At 40.5% G+C, this 18,011-nt stretch overlaps 1 non-coding gene across 1 annotated transcript; it reads left to right on the top strand.

The window, feature by feature from the left end:
- Positions 1 to 2,738: 2,738 nt before the first annotated feature.
- On the top strand, positions 2,739 to 2,810 carry Trnam-cau (transfer RNA methionine (anticodon CAU)). The gene has a single exon. It is a non-coding gene; the product is annotated as a tRNA-Met (tRNA).
- The last annotated feature ends 15,201 nt before the right edge of the window (positions 2,811 to 18,011 follow it).

Below are 18,011 nucleotides of genomic sequence, written 5' to 3'. Positions count from 1 at the left end.
ATATTGTAATACACTCTCTCTATTCCTGTCCTCGATTTTTCAATTTTCAAGACGCTTGATTGTCAATCGCTTCGCGAGCAGAGTGGCGCAGTGGAAGCGTGCTGGGCCCATAACCCAGAGGTGAGTGGATCGAAACCACGCTCTGCTAATTAATTTTATTAAATATCTCCGTTTCGTGCGATGTAGAAAATTTAAATAACTCGGTATTAATTCTTCCTTCATTATATCCATTTTAGGAGAAAATATTGTAATACACTCTCTCTATTCCCGTCTTCGATTTTTCAATTTTACAGACGCTTGATTTTCAATCGCTTCGCGAGCGGAGTGGCGCAGTGGAAGCGTGCCGGGCCCATAACCCAGAGGTCCGTGGATCGAAACCACGCTCTGCTAATTAATTTTATTAAATGTCTCCGTTTCGTGCGATGTCAGAAATTTAAATAACTCGGTATTAATTCTTCCTTCATTATATCCATTTTAGGAGAAAATATTGTAATACACTCTCTCTATTCCCGTCTTCGATTTTTCAATTTTACAGACGCTTGATTTTCAATCGCTTCGCGAGCAGATTGGCGCAGTGGAAGCGTGCTGGGCCCATAACCCAGAGGTCCGTGGATCGAAACCACGCTCTGCTAATAAATTTTATTAAATGTCTCCGTTTCGTGCGATGTCAGAAATTTAAATAACTCGGTATTAATTCTGACTTCATTGTAACCAATTTAGGAGAAAATATTGTAATACACTCTCTCTATTCCCGTCTTCGATTTTTCAATTTTCAAGACGCTTGATTGTCAATCGCTTCGCGAGCAGAGTGGCGCAGTGGAAGCGTGCTGGGCCCATAACCCAGAGGTCCGTGGATCGAAACCACGATCTGCTAATTAATTTTATTAAATGTCTCCGTTTCGTGCGATGTCAGAAATTTAAATAACTCGGTATTAATTCTGACTTCATTGTAACCAATTTAGGAGAAAATATTGTAATACACTCTCTCTATTCCCGTCTTCGATTTTTCAATTTTCAAGACGCTTGATTGTCAATCGCTTCGCGAGCAGAGTGGCGCAGTGGAAGCGCGCTGGGACCATAACCCAGAGGTCCGTGGATCGAAACCACGCTCTGCTAATTAATTTTATTAAATGTCTCCGTTTCGGGCGATGTCAGAAATTTAAATAACTCGGTATTAATTCTTCCTTCATTACATCCATTTTAGGAGAAAATATTGTAATACACTTTCTCTATTCCCGTGTTCGATTTTTCAATTTTCAAGACGCTTGATTGTCAATCGCTGCGCGAGCAGAGTGGCGCAGTGGAAGCGTGCTGGGCCCATAACCCAGAGATGAGTGGATCGAAACTACGCTCTGCTAATAAATTTTATTAAATGTCTCCGTTTCGTGCGATGTAGAAAATTTAAATAACTCGGTATTAATTCTTCCTTCATTATATCCATTTTAGGAGAAAATATTGTAATACACTCTCTCTATTCCCGTCTTCGATTTTTCAATTTTACAGACGCTTGATTGTCAATCGCTTCGCGAGCAGAGTGGCGCAGTGGAAGCGTGCTGGGCCCATAACCCAGAGGTCCGTGGATCGAAACCACGCTCTGCTAATTAATTTTATTAAATGTCTCCGTTTCGTGCGATGTCAGAAATTTAAATAACTCGGTATTAATTTTTACTTTATTATAACCAATTTAGGAGAAAATATTGTAATACACTCTCTCTATTCCCGTCTTCGATTTTTCAATTTTCAAGACGCTTGATTGTCAATCGCTTCGCGAGCAGAGTGGCGCAGTGGAAGCGTGCTGAGCCCATAACCCAGAGGTCCGTGGATCGAAACCACGCTCTGCTAATTAATTTTATTAAATGTCTCCGTTTCGTGCGATGTCAGAAATTTAAATAACTCGGTATTAATTCTTCCTTCATTATATCCATTTTAGGAGAAAATATTGTAATACACTCTCTCTATTCCCGTCTTCGATTTTTCAATTTTCAAGACGCTCGATTGTCAATCGCTTCGCGAGCTGAGTGGCGCAGTGGAAGCGTGCTGGGCCCATAACCCAGAGGTGAGTGGATCGAAACCACGCTCTGCTAATTAATTTTATTAAATGTCTCCGTTTCGTGCGATGTCAGAAATTTAAATAACTCGGTATTAATTCTTCCTTCATTATATCCATTTTAGGAGAAAATATTGTAATACACTCTCTCTATTCCCGTCTTCGATTTTTCAATTTTCAAGACGCTTGATTGTCAATCGCTTCGCGAGCAGAGTGGCGCAGTGGAAGCGTGCTGGGCCCATAACCCAGAGGTCCGTGGATCGAAACCACGCTCTGCTAATTAATTTTATTAAATGTCTCCGTTTCGTGCGATGTCAGAAATTTAAATAACTCGGTATTAATTCTTCCTTCATTATATCCATTTTAGGAGAAAATATTGTAATACACTCTCTCTATTCCCGTCTTCGATTTTTCAATTTTCAAGACGCTTGATTGTCAATCGCTTCGCGAGCAGAGTGGCGCAGTGGAAGCGTGCTGGGCCCATAACCCAGAGGTGAGTGGATCGAAACCACGCTCTGCTAATTAATTTTATTAAATTTCTCCGTTTCGTGCGATGTCAGAAATTTAAATAACTTGGTATTAATTCTTCCTTCATTATATCCATTTTAGGAGAAAATATTGTAATATACTCTCTCTATTCCCGACTTCGATTTTTCAATTTTCAAGACGCTTGATTGTCAATCGCTTCGCGAGCAGAGTGGCGCAGTGGAAGCGTGCTGGGCTCATAACCCAGAGGTCCGTGGATCGAAACCACGCTCTGCTAATTAATTTTATTAAATGTCTCCGTTTCGTGCGATGTCAGAAATTAAATAACTCGGTATTAATTCTTCCTTCATTATATCCATTTTAGGAGAAAATATTGTAATATACTCTCTCTATTCCCGACTTCGATTTTTCAATTTTCAAGACGCTTGATTGTCAATCGCTTCGCGAGCAGAGTGGCGCAGTGGAAGCGTGCTGGGCCCATAACCCAGAGGTCCGTGGATCGAAACCACGCTCTGCTAATTAATTTTATTAAATGTCTCCGTTTCGTGCGATGTCAGAAATTTAAATAACTCGGTATTAATTCTTACTTCATTGTAACCAATTTAGGAGAAAATATTGTAATACACTCTCTCTATTCCCGTCCTCGATTTTTCAATTTTCAAGACGCTTGATTGTCAATCGCTTCGCGAGCAGAGTGGCGCAGTGGAAGAGTGCTGGGCCCATAACCCAGCGGTGAGTGGATCGAAACCACGCTCTGCTAATTAATTTTATTAAATATCTCCGTTTCGTGCGATGTAGAAAATTTAAATAACTCGGTATTAATTCTTCCTTCATTATATCCATTTTAGGAGAAAATATTGTAATACACTCTCTCTATTCCCGTCTTCGATTTTTCAATTTTACAGACGCTTGATTTTCAATCGCTTCGCGAGCAGAGTGGCGCAGTGGAAGCGTGCTGGGCCCATAACCCAGAGGTCCGTGGATCGAAACCACGCTCTGCTAATTAATTTTATTAAATGTCTCCGTTTCGTGCGATGTCAGAAATTTAAATAACTCGGTATTAATTCTTCCTTCATTATATCCATTTTAGGAGAAAATATTGTAATACACTCTCTCTATTCCCGTCTTCGATTTTTCAATTTTACAGACGCTTGATTTTCAATCGCTTCGCGAGCAGAGTGGCGCAGTGGAAGCGTGCTGGGCCCATAACCCAGAGGTCCGTGGATCGAAACCACGCTCTGCTAATTAATTTTATTAAATGTCTCCGTTTCGTGCGATGTCAGAAATTTAAATAACTCGGTATTAATTCTGACTTCATTGTAACCAATTTAGGAGAAAATATTGTAATACACTCTCTCTATTCCCGTCTTCGATTTTTCAATTTTCAAGACGCTTGATTGTCAATCGCTTCGCGAGCAGAGTGGCGCAGTGGAAGCGTGCTGGGCCCATAACCCAGAGGTCCGTGGACCGAAACCACGATCTGCTAATTAATTTTATTAAATGTCTCCGTTTCGTGCGATGTCAGAAATTTAAATAACTCGGTATTAATTCTGACTTCATTGTAACCAATTTAGGAGAAAATATTGTAATACACTCTCTCTATTCCCGTCTTCGATTTTTCAATTTTCAAGACGCTTGATTGTCAATCGCTTCACGAGCAGAGTGGCGCAGTGGAAGCGTGCTGGGCCCATAACCCAGAGGTCCGTGGATCGAAACCACGCTCTGCTAATTAATTTTATTAAATGTCTCCGTTTCGTGCGATGTCAGAAATTTAAATAACTCGGTATTAATTCTGACTTCATTGTAACCAATTTAGGAGAAAATATTGTAATACACTCTCTCTATTCCCGTCTTCGATTTTTCAATTTTCAAGACGCTTGATTGTCAATCGCTTCGCGAGCAGAGTGGCGCAGTGGAAGCGTGCTGGGCCCATAACCCAGAGGTCCGTGGACCGAAACCACGATCTGCTAATTATTTTTATTAAATGTCTCCGTTTCGTGCGATGTCAGAAATTTAAATAACTCGGTATTAATTCTGACTTCATTGTAACCAATTTAGGAGAAAATATTGTAATACACTCTCTCTATTCCCGTCTTCGATTTTTCAATTTTCAAGACGCTTGATTGTCAATCGCTTCGCGAGCAGAGTGGCGCAGTGGAAGCGTGCTGGGCCCATAACCCAGAGGTCCGTGGATCGAAACCACGCTCTGCTAATTAATTTTATTAAATGTCTCCGTTTCGTGCGATGTCAGAAATTTAAATAACTCGGTATTAATTCTTACTTCATTGTAACCAATTTAGGAGAAAATATTGTAATACACTCTCTCTATTCCCGTCCTCGATTTTTCAATTTTCAAGACGCTTGATTGTCAATCGCTTCGCGAGCAGAGTGGCGCAGTGGAAGAGTGCTGGGCCCATAACCCAGCGGTGAGTGGATCGAAACCACGCTCTGCTAATTAATTTTATTAAATATCTCCGTTTCGTGCGATGTAGAAAATTTAAATAACTCGGTATTAATTCTTCCTTCATTATATCCATTTTAGGAGAAAATATTGTAATACACTCTCTCTATTCCCGTCTTCGATTTTTCAATTTTACAGACGCTTGATTTTCAATCGCTTCGCGAGCAGAGTGGCGCAGTGGAAGCGTGCTGGGCCCATAACCCAGAGGTCCGTGGATCGAAACCACGCTCTGCTAATTAATTTTATTAAATGTCTCCGTTTCGTGCGATGTCAGAAATTTAAATAACTCGGTATTAATTCTTCCTTCATTATATCCATTTTAGGAGAAAATATTGTAATACACTCTCTCTATTCCCGTCTTCGATTTTTCAATTTTCAAGACGCTTGATTTTCAATCGCTTCGCGAGCAGAGTGGCGCAGTGGAAGCGTGCTGGGCCCATAACCCAGAGGTCCGTGGATCGAAACCACGCTCTGCTAATTAATTTTATTAAATGTCTCCGTTTCGTGCGATGTCAGAAATTTAAATAACTCGGTATTAATTCTGACTTCATTGTAACCAATTTAGGAGAAAATATTGTAATACACTCTCTCTATTCCCGTCTTCGATTTTTCAATTTTCAAGACGCTTGATTGTCAATCGCTTCGCGAGCAGAGTGGCGCAGTGGAAGCGTGCTGGGCCCATAACCCAGAGGTCCGTGGACCGAAACCACGATCTGCTAATTAATTTTATTAAATGTCTCCGTTTCGTGCGATGTCAGAAATTTAAATAACTCGGTATTAATTCTGACTTCATTGTAACCAATTTAGGAGAAAATATTGTAATACACTCTCTCTATTCCCGTCTTCGATTTTTCAATTTTCAAGACGCTTGATTGTCAATCGCTTCGCGAGCAGAGTGGCGCAGTGGAAGCGTGCTGGGCCCATAACCCAGAGGTCCGTGGATCGAAACCACGCTCTGCTAATTAATTTTATTAAATGTCTCCGTTTCGTGCGATGTCAGAAATTTAAAAAACTCGGTATTAATTCTGACTTCATTGTAACCAATTTAGGAGAAAATATTGTAATACACTCTCTCTATTCCCGTCTTCGATTTTTCAATTTTCAAGACGCTTGATTGTCAATCGCTTCGCGAGCAGAGTGGCGCAGTGGAAGCGTGCTGGGCCCATAACCCAGAGGTCCGTGGACCGAAACCACGATCTGCTAATTAATTTTATTAAATGTCTCCGTTTCGTGCGATGTCAGAAATTTAAATAACTCGGTATTAATTCTGACTTCATTGTAACCAATTTAGGAGAAAATATTGTAATACACTCTCTCTATTCCCGTCTTCGATTTTTCAATTTTCAAGACGCTTGATTGTCAATCGCTTCGCGAGCAGAGTGGCGCAGTGGAAGCGTGCTGGGCCCATAACCCAGAGGTCCGTGGATCGAAACCACGCTCTGCTAATTAATTTTATTAAATGTCTCCGTTTCGTGCGATGTCAGAAATTTAAATAACTCGGTATTAATTCTTACTTCATTATAACCAATTTAGGAGAAAATATTGTAATACACTCTCTCTATTCCCGTCTTCGATTTTTCAATTTTCAAGACGCTTGATTGTCAATCGTTTCGCGAGCAGAGTGGCGCAGTGGAAGCGTGCTGGGACCATAACCCAGAGGTCCGTGGATCGAAACCACGCTCTGCTAATTAATTTTATTAAATGTCTCCGTTTCGGGCGATGTCAGAAATTTAAATAACTCGGTATTAATTCTTCCTTCATTACATCCATTTTAGGAGAAAATATTGTAATACACTCTCTGTATTCCCGTCTTCGATTTTTCAATTTTACAGACGCTTGATTGTCAATCGCTTCGCGAGCAGAGTGGCGCAGTGGAAGCGTGCTGGGCCCATAACCCAGAGGTCCGTGGATCGAAACCACGCTCTGCTAATTAATTTTATTAAATGTCTCCGTTTCGTGCGATGTCAGAAATTTAAATAACTCGGTATTAATTCTTCCTTCATTATATCCATTTTAGGAGAAAATATTGTAATACACTCTCTCTATTCCCGTCTTCGATTTTTCAATTTTACAGACGCTTGATTGTCAATCGCTTCGCGAGCAGAGTGGCGCAGTGGAAGCGTGCTGGGCCCATAACCCAGAGGTCCGTGGATCGAAACCACGCTCTGCTAATTAATTTTATTAAATGTCTCCGTTTCGTGTGATGTCAGAAATTTAATTAACTCGGTATTAATTCTTCCTTCATTATATCCATTTTAGGAGAAAATACTGTAATACACTCTCTCTATTCCCGTCTTCGATTTTTCAATTTTACAGACGCTTGATTGTCAATCGCTTCGCGAGCAGAGTGGCGCAGTGGAAGCGTGCTGGGCCCATAACCCAGAGGTGAGTGGATCGAAACCACGCTCTGCTAATTAATTTTATTAAATGTCTCCGTTTCGTGTGATGTCAGAAATTTAAATAACTCGGTATTAATTCTTCCTTCATTATATCCATTTTAGGAGAAAATATTGTAATACACTCTCTCTATTCCCGTCTTCGATTTTTCAATTTTCAAGACGCTTGATTGTCAATCGCTTCGCGAGCAGAGTGGCGCAGTGGAAGCGTGCTGGGCCCATAACCCAGAGGTCCGTGGATCGAAACCACGCTCTGCTAATTAATTTTATTAAATGTCTCCGTTTCGTGCGATGTCAGAAATTTAAATAACTCGGTATTAATTCTTCCTTCATTATATCCATTTTAGGAGAAAATATTGTAATACACTCTCTCTATTCCCGTCTTCGATTTTTCAATTTTACAGACGCTTGATTGTCAATCGCTTCGCGAGCAGAGTGGCGCAGTGGAAGCGTGCTGGGCCCATAACCCAGAGGTCCGTGGATCGAAACCACGCTCTGCTAATTAATTTTATTAAATGTCTCCGTTTCGTGCGATGTAGAAAATTTAAATAACTCGGTATTAATTCTTACTTCATTATATCCATTTTAGGAGAAAATATTTTAATACACTCTCTCTATTCCCGTCTTCGATTTTTCAATTTTCAAGACGCTTGATTGTCAATCGCTTCGCGAGCAGAGTGGCGCAGTGGAAGCGTGCTGGGCCCATAACCCAGAGGTCCGTGGATCGAAACTACGCTCTGCTAATAAATTTTATTAAATGTCTCCGTTTCGTGCGATGTAGAAAATTTAAAAAACTCGGTATTAATTCTTCCTTCATTATATCCATTTTAGGAGAAAATATTGTAATACACTCTCTCTATTCCCGTCTTCGATTTTTCAATTTTACAGACGCTTGATTGTCAATTGCTTCGCGAGCAGAGTGGCGCAGTGGAAGCGTGCTGGGCCCATAACCCAGAGGTCCGTGGATCGAAACCACGCTCTGCTAATTAATTTTATTAAATGTCTCCGTTTCGTGCGATGTCAGAAATTTAAATAACTCGGTATTAATTCTTCCTTCATTATATCCATTTTAGGAGAAAATATTGTAATACACTCTCTCTATTCCCGTCTTCGATTTTTCAATTTTCAAGACGCTTGATTGTCAATCGCTTCGCGAGCAGAGTGGCGCAGTGGAAGCGTGCTGGGCCCATAACCCAGAGGTCCGTGGATCGAAACTACGCTCTGCTAATAAATTTTATTAAATGTCTCCGTTTCGTGCGATGTAGAAAATTTAAATAACTCGGTATTAATTCTTCCTTCATTATATCCATTTTAGGAGAAAATATTGTAATACACTCTCTCTATTCCCGTCTTCGATTTTTCAATTTTACAGACGCTTGATTGTCAATCGCTTCGCGAGCAGAGTGGCGCAGTGGAAGCGTGCTGGGCCCATAACCCAGAGGTCCGTGGATCGAAACCACGCTCTGCTAATTAATTTTATTAAATGTCTCCGTTTCGTGCGATGTCAGAAATTTAAATAACTCGGTATTAATTCTTCCTTCATCATATCCATTTTAGGAGAAAATATTGTAATACACTCTCTCTATTCCCGTCTTCGATTTTTAAATTTTACAGACGCTTGATTGTAAATCGCTTTGCGAGCAGAGTGGCGCAGTGGAAGCGTGCTGGGCCCATAACCCAGAGGTCCGTGGATCGAAACTACGCTCTGCTAATAAATTTTATTAAATGTCTCCGTTTCGTGCGATGTAGAAAATTTAAATAACTCGGTATTAATTCTTCCTTCATTATATCCATTTTAGGAGAAAATATTGTAATACACTCTCTCTATTCCCGTCTTCGATTTTTCAATTTTACAGACGCTTGATTGTCAATCGCTTCGCGAGCAGAGTGGCGCAGTGGAAGCGTGCTGGGCCCATAACCCAGAGGTCCGTGGATCGAAACCACGCTCTGCTAATTAATTTTATTAAATGTCTCCGTTTCGTGTGATGTCAGAAATTTAAATAACTCGGTATTAATTCTTCCTTCATTATATCCATTTTAGGAGAAAATACTGTAATACACTCTCTCTATTCCCGTCTTCGATTTTTCAATTTTACAGACGCTTGATTGTCAATCGCTTCGCGAGCAGAGTGGCGCAGTGGAAGCGTGCTGGGCCCATAACCCAGAGGTGAGTGGATCGAAACCACGCTCTGCTAATTAATTTTATTAAATGTCTCCGTTTCGTGCGATGTCAGAAATTTAAATAACTCGGTATTAATTCTTCCTTCATTATATCCATTTTAGGAGAAAATATTGTAATACACTCTCTCTATTCCCGTCTTCGATTTTTCAATTTTACAGACGCTTGATTGTCAATCGCTTCGCGAGCAGAGTGGCGCAGTGGAAGCGTGCTGGGCCCATAACCCAGAGGTCCGGGGATCGAAACCACGCTCTGCTAATTAATTTTATTAAATGTCTCCGTTTCGTGCGATGTCAGAAATTTAAATAACTCGGTATTAATTCTTCCTTCATTATATCCATTTTAGGAGAAAATATTGTAATACACTCTCTCTATTCCCGTCTTCGATTTTTCAATTTTACAGACGCTTGATTGTCAATCGCTTCGCGAGCAGAGTGGCGCAGTGGAAGCGTGCTGGGCCCATAACCCAGAGGTCCGTGGATCGAAACCACGCTCTGCTAATTAATTTTATTAAATGTCTCCGTTTCTTGTGATGTCAGAAATTTAAATAACTCGGTATTAATTCTTCCTTCATTATATCCATTTTAGGAGAAAATACTGTAATACACTCTCTCTATTCCCGTCTTCGATTTTTCAATTTTACAGACGCTTGATTGTCAATCGCTTCGCGAGCAGAGTGGCGCAGTGGAAGCGTGCTGGGCCCATAACCCAGAGGTGAGTGGATCGAAACCACGCTCTGCTAATTAATTTTATTAAATGTCTCCGTTTCGTGTGATGTCAGAAATTTAAATAACTCGGTATTAATTCTTCCTTCATTATATCCATTTTAGGAGAAAATATTGTAATACACTCTCTCTATTCCCGTCTTCGAATTTTCAATTTTCAAGACGCTTGATTGTCAATCGCTTCGCGAGCAGAGTGGCGCAGTGGAAGCGTGCTGGGCCCATAACCCAGAGGTCCGTGGATCGAAACCACGCTCTGCTAATTAATTTTATTAAATGTCTCCGTTTCGTGCGATGTCAGAAATTTAAATAACTCGGTATTAATTCTTCCTTCATTATATCCATTTTAGGAGAAAATATTGTAATACACTCTCTCTATTCCCGTCTTCGATTTTTCAATTTTCAAGACGCTTGATTGTCAATCGCTTCGCGAGCAGAGTGGCGCAGTGGAAGCGTGCTGGGCCCATAACCCAGAGGTCCGTGAATCGAAACCACGCTCTGCTAATTAATTTTATTAAATGTCTCCGTTTCGTGCGATGTCAGAAATTTAAATAACTCGGTATTAATTCTTCCTTCATTATATCCATTTTAGGAGAAAATATTGTAATACACTCTCTCTATTCCCGTCTTCGATTTTTCAATTTTCAAGACGCTTGATTGTCAATCGCTTCGCGAGCAGAGTGGCGCAGTGGAAGCGTGCTGGGCCCATAACCCAGAGGTGAGTGGATCGAAACCACGCTCTGCTAATTAATTTTATTAAATGTCTCCGTTTCGTGCGATGTCAGAAATTTAAATAACTCGGTATTAATTCTTCCTTCATTATATCCATTTTAGGAGAAAATATTGTAATATACTCTCTCTATTCCCGTCTTCGATTTTTTAATTTTCAAGACGCTTGATTGTCAATCGCTTCGCGAGCAGAGTGGCGCAGTGGAAGCGTGCTGGGCCCATAACCCAGAGGTCCGTGGATCGAAACCACGCTCTGCTAATTAATTTTATTAAATGTCTCCGTTTCGTGCGATGTCAGAAATTTAAATAACTCGGTATTAATTCTTCCTTTATTATATCCATTTTAGGAGAAAATATTGTAATACACTCTCTCTATTCCCGTCTTCGATTTTTCAATTTTCAAGACGCTTGATTGTCAATCGCTTCGCGAGCAGAGTGGCGCAGTGGAAGCGTGCTGGGCCCATAACCCAGAGGTCCGTGGATCGAAACCACGCTCTGCTAATTAATTTTATTAATTGTCTCCGTTTCGTGCGATGTCAGAAATTTAAATAACTCGGTATTAATTCTTACTTCATTGTAACCAATTTAGGAGAAAATATTGTAATACACTCTCTCTATTCCCGTCTTCGATTTTTCAATTTTCAAGACGCTTGATTGTCGGTCGCTTCGCGAGCAGAGTGGCGCAGTGGAAGCGTGCTGGGCCCATAACCCAGAGGTCCGTGGATCGAAACCACGCTCTGCTAATTAATTTTATTAAATGTCTCCGTTTCGTGCGATGTCAGAAATTTAAATAACTCGGTATTAATTCTTACTTCATTATAACCAATTTAGGAGAAAATATTGTAATACACTCTCTCTATTCCCGTCTTCGATTTTTCAATTTTCAAGACGCTTGATTGTCAATCGCTTCGCGAGCAGAGCGGCGCAGTGGAAGCGTGCTGGGCCCATAACCCAGAGGTCCGTGGATCGAAACCACGCTCTGCTAATTAATTTTATTAAATGTCTCCGTTTCGTGCGATGTCAGAAATTTAAATAACTCGGTATTAATTCTTCCTTTATTATATCCATTTTAGGAGAAAATATTGTAATACACTCTCTCTATTCCCGTCTTCGATTTTTCAATTTTCAAGACGCTTGATTGTCAATCGCTTCGCGAGCAGAGTGGCGCAGTGGAAGCGTGCTGGGCCCATAACCCAGAGGTCCGTGGATCGAAACCACGCTCTGCTAATTAATTTTATTAAATGTCTCCGTTTCGTGCGATGTCAGAAATTTAAATAACTCAGTATTAATTCTTCCTTCATTATATCCATTTTAGGAGAAAATATTGTAATACACTCTGTCTATTCCCGTCTTCGATTTTTCAATTTTCAAGACGCTTGATTGTCAGTCGCTTCGCGAGCAGAGTGGCGCAGTGGAAGCGTGCTGGGCCCATAACCCAGAGGTCCGTGGATCGAAACCACGCTCTGCTAATTATTTTTATTAAATGTCTCCGTTTCGTGCGATGTCAGAAATTTAAATAACTCGGTATTAATTCTTCCTTCATTATATCCATTTTAGGAGAAAATATTTTAATACACTCTCTCTATTCCCGTCTTCCATTTTTCAATTTTCAAGACGCTTGATTGTCAATCGCTTCGCGAGCAGAGTGGCGCAGTGGAAGCGTGCCGGGCCCATAACCCAGAGGTCCCTGGATCGAAACCACGCTCTGCTAATTAATTTTATTAAATGTCTCCGTTTCGTGCGATGTAGAAAATTTAAATAACTCGGTATTAATTCTTACTTCATTATATCCATTTTAGGAGAAAATATTTTAATACACTCTCTCTATTCCCGTCTTCGATTTTTCAATTTTCAAGACGCTTGATTGTCAATCGCTTCGCGAGCAGAGTGGCGCAGTGGAAGCGTGCTGGGCCCATAACCCAGAGGTCCGTGAATCGAAACCACGCTCTGCTAATTAATTTTATTAAATGTCTCCGTTTCGTGCGATGTCAGAAATTTAAATAACTCGGTATTAATTCTTCCTTCATTATATCCATTTTAGGAGAAAATATTGTAATACACTCTCTCTATTCCCGTCTTCGATTTTTCAATTTTCAAGACGCTTGATTGTCAATCGCTTCGCGAGCAGAGTGGCGCAGTGGAAGCGTGCTGGGCCCATAACCCAGAGGTGAGTGGATCGAAACCACGCTCTGCTAATTAATTTTATTAAATGTCTCCGTTTCGTGCGATGTCAGAAATTTAAATAACTCGGTATTAATTCTTCCTTCATTATATCCATTTTAGGAGAAAATATTGTAATACACTCTCTCTATTCCCGTCTTCGAATTTTCAATTTTCAAGACGCTTGATTGTCAATCGCTTCGCGAGCAGAGTGGCGCAGTGGAAGCGTGCTGGGCCCATAACCCAGAGGTCCGTGGATCGAAACCACGCTCTGCTAATTAATTTTATTAAATGTCTCCGTTTCGTGCGATGTCAGAAATTTAAATAAGTCGGTATTAATTCTTCCTTCATTATATCCATTTTAGGAGAAAATATTTTAATACACTCTCTCTATTCCCGTCTTCCATTTTTCAATTTTCAAGACGCTTGATTGTCAATCGCTTCGCGAGCAGAGTGGCGCAGTGGAAGCGTGCTGGGCCCATAACCCAGAGGTCCCTGGATCGAAACCACGCTCTGCTAATTAATTTTATTAAATGTCTCCGTTTCGTGCGATGTAGAAAATTTAAATAACTCGGTATTAATTCTTACTTCATTATATCCATTTTAGGAGAAAATATTTTAATACACTCTCTCTATTCCCGTCTTCGATTTTTCAATTTTCAAGACGCTTGATTGTCAATCGCTTCGCGAGCAGAGTGGCGCAGTGGAAGCGTGCTGGGCCCATAACCCAGAGGTCCGTGGATCGAAACCACGCTCTGCTAATTAATTTTATTAAATGTCTCCGTTTCGTGCGATGTCAGAAATTTAAATAACTCAGTATTAATTCTTCCTTCATTATATCCATTTTAGGAGAAAATATTGTAATACACTCTGTCTATTCCCGTCTTCGATTTTTCAATTTTCAAGACGCTTGATTGTCAGTCGCTTCGCGAGCAGAGTGGCGCAGTGGAAGCGTGCTGGGCCCATAACCCAGAGGTCCGTGGATCGAAACCACGCTCTGCTAATTATTTTTATTAAATGTCTCCGTTTCGTGCGATGTCAGAAATTTAAATAACTCGGTATTAATTCTTCCTTCATTATATCCATTTTAGGAGAAAATATTTTAATACACTCTCTCTATTCCCGTCTTCCATTTTTCAATTTTCAAGACGCTTGATTGTCAATCGCTTCGCGAGCAGAGTGGCGCAGTGGAAGCGTGCCGGGCCCATAACCCAGAGGTCCCTGGATCGAAACCACGCTCTGCTAATTAATTTTATTAAATGTCTCCGTTTCGTGCGATGTAGAAAATTTAAATAACTCGGTATTAATTCTTACTTCATTATATCCATTTTAGGAGAAAATATTTTAATACACTCTCTCTATTCCCGTCTTCGATTTTTCAATTTTCAAGACGCTTGATTGTCAATCGCTTCGCGAGCAGAGTGGCGCAGTGGAAGCGTGCTGGGCCCATAACCCAGAGGTCCGTGAATCGAAACCACGCTCTGCTAATTAATTTTATTAAATGTCTCCGTTTCGTGCGATGTCAGAAATTTAAATAACTCAGTATTAATTCTTCCTTCATTATATCCATTTTAGGAGAAAATATTGTAATACACTCTGTCTATTCCCGTCTTCGATTTTTCAATTTTCAAGACGCTTGATTGTCAGTCGCTTCGCGAGCAGAGTGGCGCAGTGGAAGCGTGCTGGGCCCATAACCCAGAGGTCCGTGGATCGAAACCACGCTCTGCTAATTATTTTTATTAAATGTCTCCGTTTCGTGCGATGTCAGAAATTTAAATAACTCGGTATTAATTCTTCCTTCATTATATCCATTTTAGGAGAAAATATTTTAATACACTCTCTCTATTCCCGTCTTCCATTTTTCAATTTTCAAGACGCTTGATTGTCAATCGCTTCGCGAGCAGAGTGGCGCAGTGGAAGCGTGCCGGGCCCATAACCCAGAGGTCCCTGGATCGAAACCACGCTCTGCTAATTAATTTTATTAAATGTCTCCGTTTCGTGCGATGTAGAAAATTTAAATAACTCGGTATTAATTCTTACTTCATTATATCCATTTTAGGAGAAAATATTTTAATACACTCTCTCTATTCCCGTCTTCGATTTTTCAATTTTCAAGACGCTTGATTGTCAATCGCTTCGCGAGCAGAGTGGCGCAGTGGAAGCGTGCTGGGCCCATAACCCAGAGGTCCGTGAATCGAAACCACGCTCTGCTAATTAATTTTATTAAATGTCTCCGTTTCGTGCGATGTCAGAAATTTAAATAACTCGGTATTAATTCTTCCTTCATTATATCCATTTTAGGAGAAAATATTGTAATACACTCTCTCTATTCCCGTCTTCGATTTTTCAATTTTCAAGACGCTTGATTGTCAATCGCTTCGCGAGCAGAGTGGCGCAGTGGAAGCGTGCTGGGCCCATAACCCAGAGGTGAGTGGATCGAAACCACGCTCTGCTAATTAATTTTATTAAATGTCTCCGTTTCGTGCGATGTCAGAAATTTAAATAACTCGGTATTAATTCTTCCTTCATTATATCCATTTTAGGAGAAAATATTGTAATACACTCTCTCTATTCCCGTCTTCGAATTTTCAATTTTCAAGACGCTTGATTGTCAATCGCTTCGCGAGCAGAGTGGCGCAGTGGAAGCGTGCTGGGCCCATAACCCAGAGGTCCGTGGATCGAAACCACGCTCTGCTAATTAATTTTATTAAATGTCTCCGTTTCGTGCGATGTCAGAAATTTAAATAAGTCGGTATTAATTCTTCCTTCATTATATCCATTTTAGGAGAAAATATTTTAATACACTCTCTCTATTCCCGTCTTCCATTTTTCAATTTTCAAGACGCTTGATTGTCAATCGCTTCGCGAGCAGAGTGGCGCAGTGGAAGCGTGCTGGGCCCATAACCCAGAGGTCCCTGGATCGAAACCACGCTCTGCTAATTAATTTTATTAAATGTCTCCGTTTCGTGCGATGTAGAAAATTTAAATAACTCGGTATTAATTCTTACTTCATTATATCCATTTTAGGAGAAAATATTTTAATACACTCTCTCTATTCCCGTCTTCGATTTTTCAATTTTCAAGACGCTTGATTGTCAATCGCTTCGCGAGCAGAGTGGCGCAGTGGAAGCGTGCTGGGCCCATAACCCAGAGGTCCGTGAATCGAAACCACGCTCTGCTAATTAATTTTATTAAATGTCTCCGTTTCGTGCGATGTCAGAAATTTAAATAACTCGGTATTAATTCTTACTTCATTATAACCAATTTAGTAGAAAATATTGTAATACACTCTCTCTATTCCCGTCTTCGATTTTTCAATTTTCAAGACGCTTGATTTTCAATCGCTTCGCGAGCAGAGTGGCGCAGTGGAAGCGTGCTGGGCCCATAACCCAGAGGTCCGTGGATCGAAACCACGCTCTGCTAATAAATTTTATTAAAGGTCTCCGTTTCGTGCGATGTCAGAAATTTAAATAACTCGGTATTAATTCTTACTTCATTATATCCATTTTAGGAGAAAATATTGTAATACACTCTCTCTATTCCCGTCTTCGATTTTTCAATTTTCAAGACGCTTGATTGTCAATCGCTTCGCGAGCAGAGTGGCGCAGTGGAAGCGTGCTGGGCCCATAACCCAGAGGTCCGTGGATCGAAACCACGCTCTGCTAATTAATTTTATTAAATGTCTCCGTTTCGTGCGATGTCAGAAATTTAAATAACTCGGTATTAATTCTTACTTCATTATAACCAATTTAGGAGAAATTATTGTAATACACTCTCTCTATTCCCGTCTTCGATTTTTCAATTTTCAAGACGCTTGATTGTCAATCGCTTCGCGAGCAGAGTGGCGCAGTGGAAGCGTGCTGGGCCCATAACCCAGAGGTGAGTGGATCGAAACCACGCTCTGCTAATTAATTTTATTAAATGTCTCCGTTTCGTGCGATGTAGAAAATTTAAATAACTCGGTATTAATTCTTACTTCATTATAACCAATTTAGGAGAAAATATTGTAATACACTCTCTCTATTCCCGTCTTCGATTTTTCAATTTTCAAGACGCTTGATTGTCAATCGCTTCGCGAGCAGAGTGGCGCAGTGGAAGCGTGCTGGGCCCATAACCCAGAGGTCCGTGGATCGAAACCACGCTCTGCTAATTAATTTTATTAAATGTCTCCGTTTCGTGCGATGTCAGAAATTTAAATAACTCGGTATTAATTCTTCCTTCATTATATCCATTTTAGGAGAAAATATTGTAATACACTCTCTCTATTCCCGTCTTCGATTTTTCAATTTTCAAGACGCTTGATTGTCAATCGCTTCGCGAGCAGAGTGGCGCAGTGGAAGCGTGCTGGGCCCATAACCCAGAGGTGAGTGGATCGAAACCACGCTCTGCTAATTAATTTTATTAAATGTCTCCGTTTCGTGCGATGTCAGAAATTTAAATAACTCGGTATTAATTCTTCCTTCATTATATCCATTTTAGGAGAAAATATTGTAATACACTCTCTCTATTCCCGTCTTCGATTTTTCAATTTTACAGACGCTTGATTGTCAATCGCTTCGCGAGCAGAGTGGCGCAGTGGAAGCGTGCTGGGCCCATAACCCAGAGGTCCCTGGATCGAAACCACGCTCTGCTAATTAATTTTATTAAATGTCTCCGTTTCGTGTGATGTCAGAAATTTAAATAACTCGGTATTAATTCTTCCTTCATTATATCCATTTTAGGAGAAAATATTGTAATACACTCTCTCTATTCCCGTCTTCGATTTTTCAATTTTCAAGACGCTTGATTGTCAATCGCTTTGCGAGCAGAGTGGCGCAGTGGAAGCGTGCTG

Source organism: Argiope bruennichi, chromosome 10, assembly GCF_947563725.1.
Source record: "Argiope bruennichi chromosome 10, qqArgBrue1.1, whole genome shotgun sequence".
Lineage (NCBI taxonomy): Eukaryota > Metazoa > Arthropoda > Arachnida > Araneae > Araneidae > Argiope > Argiope bruennichi.
Note: the sequence above shows the minus strand (reverse complement) of the source record. Positions and strands in the feature narration are given on the sequence as shown.